The sequence below is a fragment of the Pongo abelii genome, chromosome Y (genome assembly GCF_028885655.2).
Source record: "Pongo abelii isolate AG06213 chromosome Y, NHGRI_mPonAbe1-v2.0_pri, whole genome shotgun sequence".
Lineage (NCBI taxonomy): Eukaryota > Metazoa > Chordata > Mammalia > Primates > Hominidae > Pongo > Pongo abelii.
The window spans coordinates 67657557-67665822 of record NC_072009.2 but is presented as its reverse complement, the minus strand read 5'-3'; the positions used below and the strand labels follow the sequence as shown (position 1 = coordinate 67665822).

Genomic DNA, 8266 nt, shown 5'->3' with positions numbered 1-8266 from the left:
TATGAATTTTGCTTATATGGCTAATTGCTTATATGGATGTTGTAAATGACAAGATAAAATAGTGAAGTTTGATAAACTTATCTGTGCCCTGTGAACTTTAGTTCACTTACTGTATAATTTAATTCAGTCACTAATAATTAGTTTAAAAAGTGTTTTTTAAAAGCTGCAAACCACATTTTATTACACATTTCTGAATCAGGAAGGGGTAAACTGTGACACAGCTTTCTTGTGGTACTGACTTTTTTGGGGAGAAACATTCTGCAATAAAATAAGAGTTTCCAAACTCTATTTATGAAAAAGCTTGAGTTTTCTTCTGTGATTAACCTTCACTCCTCAGTCCCTTTTACCCAAGGAATGGTTCCTAGGTCATCTTTTGGAAGTTTAGTTTCTGGAAAGTTTTCAGCAAATCTCTCCTGTGCTTTGTCCCAGTTGTTGTTGTTGTTGTTCTTGTTTTGGAGAAGGTGAGTCTCTTTAATTGAAGATGGTTTGTCTGTCTCCAATCCTGCATGTGTTTGCCAAAGCTGAAGCTGTATTGGAATTTTTATTCTCCCACCATCCCTCCTCAGGCCTTCTCCTCTTTTCAACGCATCTTTTTCAACATCTTCTGACCTTTGTCGCTATCAGTAATTTCAGAACGAACAGATGCAGGAGCATCATCTCTTTGGAAATTTCCTTCACTTCCAATCTGCTCCCTATGTTTTCCAACTCTATCTTTATATTTTTGATTCTCCAGTATCTTATCATTTTTGTAGTCTGTATTCTGTAAACCATATTTTACTCGTATATTTTTAAAATCCTTTTCTTCTTTCCAACTCGTTTCCTTCTTAGTTAGTGATGGACCAACAAATGATTCATCTTTCTTATCAAGGAAAAGGTGAGCTCTAACCTGCCCTGGTTCACATCCAACACAGCTATTACTGCCAGGGTGAATGTAATAAGATAACACAGTGTCTACAACTTTCACTTTATCTCCATGCTCAGGTTCATAAGGGTCACATTTAGTTTTCAGCTGAACAATCCATTTTCCGTTAACAATTGTTCCATTTTGACTGCCTGATCCAAAAGGACATAACTTTGTAAGTCATGGTCAAAACAGATTTCTGCATGAAACTTACAGCAACTTCAGGGATTCGAAGAGTATGCTCCATACCATTTTCTCTTCCAATTGTAGCAGGTTTTACAGCAGTAATGATGAAGAATGATCCTGTCTGTAACACAGGTGATCTAACAACAATTACTGTCATATATGAGGGCCACACTTTTTCCTAATCTTCCTCCTCAGTATCTTTTGCAGTTGCATTGCCTTTACTGGTAATGCCTTCATCATAACTACCCTCGGTCTGAGAGTCGTAATTTCACCTTCTTCTGGTTCACTATCACTCTCTGTGATTTTCTCATCCTTAAAGATGAATTGAGATGTTTTCATTAAGAGGAGATTCCATAGCATTTCCACTAACTGGAACAGTGAATTTTGGGGGATTATTTTTGTGATGAATGCCTATTTTGGCTTTTTGTTTCACATTTGTGAAATTGTTTTTCCCGTTGCAGCTTGTATGTTCAACACTGAAGGCTTCTTGATCCTCTGAATTCAAATCCTTTTCCTCACTTTTTTTTTTTTGTAGAAGAATCTGGATCCTTTCTTTTCACAATTTTTCATTTTTGTTTTGTGCTATAAGTCTGAAAATGTTGCAAATCTACTCGAGAATGAAATCCATAGCGACCACTTCCCACATCACAGTAGTAATAAATTAAATCATAATATATTTCATTCTCAGAATCTTAATAGAAACCAGTGCTGTGGTCAAAATACAGTCCAGTATTTTCATCATAACTTAATCCAGTCTGTGATAAAGCCGCTTCTGCTGCACCTCTCAAACTTCCATCTAATGACGAACCTTCTAAGGACGTATCTTGTGCTGCTAATGCAGATGCTGGCTCCTGTGAATTTGAGGCAAATGACCCTCTTGTCTACATTTAACATTTGGTGTCTTATCAGTACCAGGGTGAGCATCATTTTCTATTTATAACTGGTCGTTAGAATTCAAAGCAAGAGTTTCAATACCCTGATCTTGCTGATTTGACAGTTCAGTCACTCACTTTGTTTGGAAGACTAACATCATTAGAGTAGGTCTGATAATAATAATCTGAGATTGTCCAAGGAGCATGGTTCTCTGCGAGTACTTCTACATCAGACTTTTATTATCTCCATTTCTCCCGCAGCGGAGTACGTGACTGAGTTCTTCCAGCTGCGTGCGGAGCTCCTGGCGGTTGCTCGTGTCGCTCTGAGCAGCCGTCCTGTGCGAGGCCATAGCGTCTCCCGTTCCCGCACCTGCCGCCTGCAGCTCCGCGTTCTGGTTCCAGCTTCTCCGCCCTCCTTCTCCGCTGGGCCAGCTCGGGCTCGGAGAGGGAGAGGAGGGGCCACAGTGAAGGCGCTGGCGGCGGGTATGGGCCCGAGGCCGTGAGTTCGGGCGCTCGACGGCTGCGGCCTCGGAGGGGCTGCTCGGGTCCGAAGCGGAGGCCGGCGGAGCCACAGCCACGGGGGCCGCGGGAGGAGCGTCGAAGTCCAGGGGCCAGAAGCGCTCCAGCTGTTCCCGAGTTGAGCTGCAAACAGTATCCAAGAGTGTTTTAAATCGAGTTTCCCTGTGGCTAGATATGACCTGCTGCTTACTCTTATTTTTTTTTCTCCATTCGTTGAGCTATGATTGACAAATTGAAAAGTGTGTATTTTTAGGGTGTGCAATAGAGTGTTTTGAGATGTCAGTAGTCTTTACATTACCTCAGTTAAGCTAGTTAGCATATCTATCCCCTCACATAGTTAATACTTTTCTGTATGTGTGGTGAGAGCACCTGAGATCTACTCTTGTAGCAAATTTCAATTACACAGTGTTGTTAACTATAGTCACTATTCTGTACATTAGGTCCCAGCAGTTACTCACCTTGTAACAGAAGGTGCCCCCCTTCCATGGAAATCTCCCCACTTTCCCCACTTCCTAGCCCATGGGAACCACCGTTCTACTGTTTCCATGGCTTTTTATTCTTTTATTTTTATTTACTTTTTTAGATTTTACATACAAAGGAGATCATGCAGTAGTTGTCCTGTATTCCGCTTATTTCACTTAGCATAATGTCTTCAAGATTTATCAATATTGTAGTAGATGAAAGAGTTTCATTTTTATTAAAGCTGAAATTATGTATCAGTTTATTTATCTGTATCAGAGGAGTGCACATACCCTTGCTGATCCTGATTTTATGTCCTTTGGCTATATACTCCAAATTGGGATTAATGGTAGTTCTAGTTTAAAAATTTTAAGGAACCTCCATACTGTTTTTCATAATAGCTGCACCAATTGACATCCTCAGCAACAGTGGACAAGTGTTCTGTTTTTCTACACCCTAACACTTTTTATCTTTTGACTGTTTGATAATAGGCATCCAAACACCACGATAAGTTGATACCTCATTGTGATTTTGATTTTAATTACTCTTATAATTAGTGATGTTGAGCATTTTTTATATACCTGATGGCCATTTGTATATCTTTGGAAAAATTGCTATGTGTATATTTTGCCCAATTATTAATCAAGAAATTGCTTTTAATTCTGCTGTGGGTTCTTTTTTTGTATTGATTAGTATGACATATATTTTAGATAGTAACATATTATCCTATATATGGTTTACAAATATTTTCTCCCATTTCCTATAATGCCTTTATATTTTGTTGATTGTTTCCTTTATTGTGCAGAAAATTTTTACTTTGACATAGTTCCACTTGTTCATTTTTGCTTTTGTTGACTGTGTTCTTGGTGTCATATCCAAAACATCATTGCCGTGACCAGTGTCAAGGAGGTTTTTCTCCATTTTTTTTTTAAGAGGATTCATGATTTCAGTTCTTATGTTTAAGTCTTTATTTCATTTCAAATTCATTTTGTGATGATATGAGAGAAACGTTCACTTTTTTCTGTGCATATCTAGTTTTTCCTACACCACTCCTTGATGTGTTTATCCTTTCTCCATTCTGTGGGATTGGTTGACTGTATATCCTTGAGTTTATTTCTGGGTCCTCTATTCTGTTCTATTGGTTTTTATGTAGGTACTATACTATATTGATGACTACAGTTTTGTAATATAGTTTGAAATCAGGAAGTGTGAGGCTTTCAGCCTTTTTGTTCTTCTCAGCATTTGGCTATTTGAGGTCTTTTGTGGTTCCATACTAATTTTAAAATTGTTGTTCTACATTTTAATAAAATGGCATTAAAATTTTGATAGAAATTTAACTCTGTAGATCACTTTGTGTAGTATGGATATTTTAATATTATTAATTTTTAGAATCCATGAACACATATTTCTCATTTTGTATTCTTCATTTTCTTTCCTCAACATTTTATAGTTTTCAGTATGCAGATCTTCCATATTCTTTGTTAACTCATTCCTAAGTATTTCATTCTACTTGATAATATTGTAAATGGAACTATCTTTATTCCTGTTTCAGATATTTTGTTATTACTGTAAAAAAATGCAACTGATGTTCATATGTTAATATTATATCCTGAGAATTTACTGACTTGGTTAGTTATAACAGGTTTTTTTTTTTTTTTTCCTGGTAAAATGGTGGTTATTCTGAATTCTGGTTAAACTTTAAATTGATAATTGCTATTATCATTTCACAATTATTTAAAATATGACCAGATGGATTCCTGCTTTCATGAATTCAATGGAATTCAAACCTTCCCATTTAAAATAATTTTGTCTGGTTGACCTAGGCCCCGGGGATTGAGGGCACCCCGTGGGAGCCCAGAGATTCGCTTGGGGGTGGGAGGGAGAAGCCATCAGAGAGGGGGCTGAGCTGGGGAAGCAGAGAGGGGCTCCGGGGACAGCCGGGAGGAGAGAGGGTTGTGTCGGAGACCCAGTGGGGAGAGAGAATGGGCCAGAAAAGGAGGAAGGGTGAGAGTGGGCAACAGGACGGCTTCCCGGCGCGGCAGGGAACTTTGCTGAAACTGCGGGCCCCAGGGAACAGCGCGGGCAGGGTGGGAGGGAGTGGAGAGGACCCGGCACACACCAAGGTCAGTGTGGAGAAAGGGACATTTCCCGGTTCCTTCGCCTCTGCCCAGCGTTCTGCGGGCATGGCCCCCCCCAGGGGCAGGGCAGGGGAGGTGGTGGCTCCCGGCGGGCTCGGAGAACTAAGGGGCGCACACCCGCTTCGCAGGGCCGGGGTGACAGGGGAAGCCTGAGACGGCTGCGGATCTCGCTGGCCCCGTGGGTGGGCGCGGGGGGCGCGGGGGGTGCCGAGCCCAGGGGGCCAGCGCCGGGGCCTGCAGGTGGCCCTGGAGGAATCTGCTGCAAGCACCCGCCCATGCAGCGGGCCTTCCGGGAGACCAGTGTGGACAGCGCCCTGGACACGCCCTTCCCAGCTGGAACATTTGTGAGGCTGGAATTTAAGCTCCGGCAGACAGAGAAGCGGCGGGAGGAAGGACTGGAAGAAACCCAAGTGCAAAGACCTGCCCGAGAGGAGGAAGCAGAAATGCCTGACCTGCGTCAAACTGGACTGTGAGGATAAGGTTCTGGGCACGATGGTTCGCTGCCCTCCAGAGACGCAGACTCGGCGGGAGCCTGAGGAGCACCAGGAGGCCCGGTGCAGCCGGGCGGAGCGGGCGGTGAGGACCCCACAGCTGCTGGTTCCCCGCACAGTTCGCCTTCTCCAAGGCACGGCCCCTAGCGGAGCCCAGCACTGAATCGCATGGCGCCCCCTGGAGCCCTGGCGGGGGTAACCAGTGGAAGACCCCACCTCCCAGGGAGAGGACCCCACTGTATCCCCAGATAATAAAACTGTTCTTTCCCCGCAAAAAATAAATAAATAATTTTGTCTGGTCTTTGAAAATGTGTGTCCTCCGTGTACTGGTCAAAATGCTGCCAATTTATCTATATGCCTAATTAGTCAAACTTTTTAATGAAGTTATTTAACATTCTTTTTTATTATGAAACAAAACAGTAAATTTGTTAGTGGTTTTAATATCATCTAATATGATTGAAAATATGTCAGTTTGTCATTGGCAATGAATCTTTGTGTTATTTATTTTACTCTGTTACATATTCTGTCCATAAAGGTCTAAGTGGCTTAGAATCTTGCCTAACATATTGGATGTGCTAAGTACTAACTACTCGAAATCATCAAATTATCTTTCTATACCATTCTTAAAATACAATATTATTTTTTATTTATTTTTATTAAAATTTTTTGCCTAATGTAATTATTTATGAAAATTATGAGGTCTATTCAGTTTGTCCTCTTGATAAAAGCCAAAGTTTTTTTTCTCTCTTTTTTTTTTTTTTTTTTTGAGACAGAGTCTCCCTCTGTTTCCAGGCTGGAGTGCAGTGACACAATCTCGGCTCACCACAACCTCCGCTTCCCGGGTTCAAGTGATTCTCCTGCCTCAGCCTCCCTAGTAGCTAGGACTACAGACATGTGCCACCACGCCCGGCAAATTTTTGTATTTTTAGTAGAGATGGGGTTTCACTATATTGGCCAGGCTGGTCTTGAACTCCTGGACCACCTGATCTGCCCGCCTCAGCCTCCCAAAGTGCTGGGATTATAGGCTTGAGCCACCGCACCAGGCCTTTTTTTTTTTTTATCTCTTTATTAGTGCGTTAGAGAGTATAAATGCAGCTCTCTCACAGAAGCATGTTGCATAGTGATGAAGCATGGGCTTTTGGTGTGACAATCATCTGAATGTTGTTTATTGTCCCAATTAGTTATTTTCTCATTCCTAAACCCTCTCCAACCTCCCATCTTTCTGAGTTTCCAGTGTCTATTTTTCCAGTCTGTATATCTAAGTGTATGCGTAATTGAGTTCCCACTTACAAGTGAGAAAATACAGAATTTGATTTTCTGTTTCTGAGTTTTTTCACTTACAATAATGGCCTCCGGTTTTATTCATGTTGTTGCAAAACACAGGATTTTATTCTTCTTCATGGCTGAGTAGCATTCCATGGTATACTTGTATAACACATTTTCTTTATTCGATTATTGATTGATAAATTTAAATTGATTTCATATATCAGCTATTATGAATAGTTCTGTGATAAACATGTGAGCATGGGTATTTTCTTTATGTAACAAATTGTTTTCCTTTGGGTAGATACCAAGTAGTGGGAGTGCTGAATCAAATGGAAGTTCTATTTTTAGTCTATATTGAAATCTCCATACTGTTTTCCATAGAGGGTGTAGAAAGTTACTTTCCCACAAACAATGTATAAGTGTTCCCTTTTCTCTGTATCCTTGCTGATAGCTCATTTTTCTGCTTTTTAGTAATAGCCATTCTGCATGGTGTAAGTTGGTATCTCATTGTGGTTTTTAACTGGCATTTCTCTGATCATTGACAAGGTTGAGCATCTTTTACGTGCTTGTTGACCATTGACCATCAGTGTCTTTTTTTCTTTTTTAATGTTCATGTTCTTTGCTTGCTTTTTAATGAGGTTACTTGTTTTATTTTTGTTGAGCTGTTTGAGTTCCTTGCATATTCTTGACACTAGATCTTTGTCACATGCAAAACTCGTAAACATTTATCTCATTCCATAGGTTTTCTGTTCACTGTGTTAATTAGAAAGCTCATTTTCAGGAGATTTTTAGTTTAATTGAGTTCCTTTTGTCTATTTTTGTTATTGGTACATCTGCTTTTGAGATATTAGTCATAAATTCTTTGTCCAAGTCAATGTCTAGAAGAGTTTATCCTAGAGTTTCTTCTAGCATTTTTATAGTTTCAGGTATTATAATTTAGTCTTTTAATCCATATTGAGTTGATTTTTGTATATGGTGGGACATAGGGGTCCCATTCCGTTCTTCTGAATACGGCAATATAATTTTTCCAGCACAATTTGTTGAATAGCATGTCATTTCTCCAGTGTGTGTTTTTGTTGACTTTGTAAAAGATCAGTTGTTTGTAGGTATGTGGCTTTATTTCTAGGTTCTCTATTCTGTAACATTGATCTATGTGTCGATTTATATCAGTACCATGCTGTTTTGGTTACTACAGCCTTCTAGCACAATTTTAAGTCAAATAATGTAATATCTGCAGCTTTATTCTCTTTGCTTAGATTTTCTTTGAATATTCAGGCTCTTTTTGTGGTTCCATGTGAATTTTAGTGTTTTTTTTTCTAATTTTATAAAAAATAACATTGGCATTTTTGTAGGAATTGCATTTAATATGTAGATTGCTTTGGGCAGTAGAGTCATTTTATTGATCATAATTCTTCCAATCCATGAGCATGGGAT

At 40.0% G+C, this 8266-nt stretch overlaps 1 pseudogene; it reads right to left on the bottom strand.

Annotated features, from left to right (window-relative positions):
• Window positions 1-326: 326 nt before the first annotated feature.
• Window positions 327-3025, bottom strand: LOC129053348 (angiogenic factor with G patch and FHA domains 1-like; annotated as a pseudogene).
• Window positions 3026-8266: the final 5241 nt, after the last annotated feature.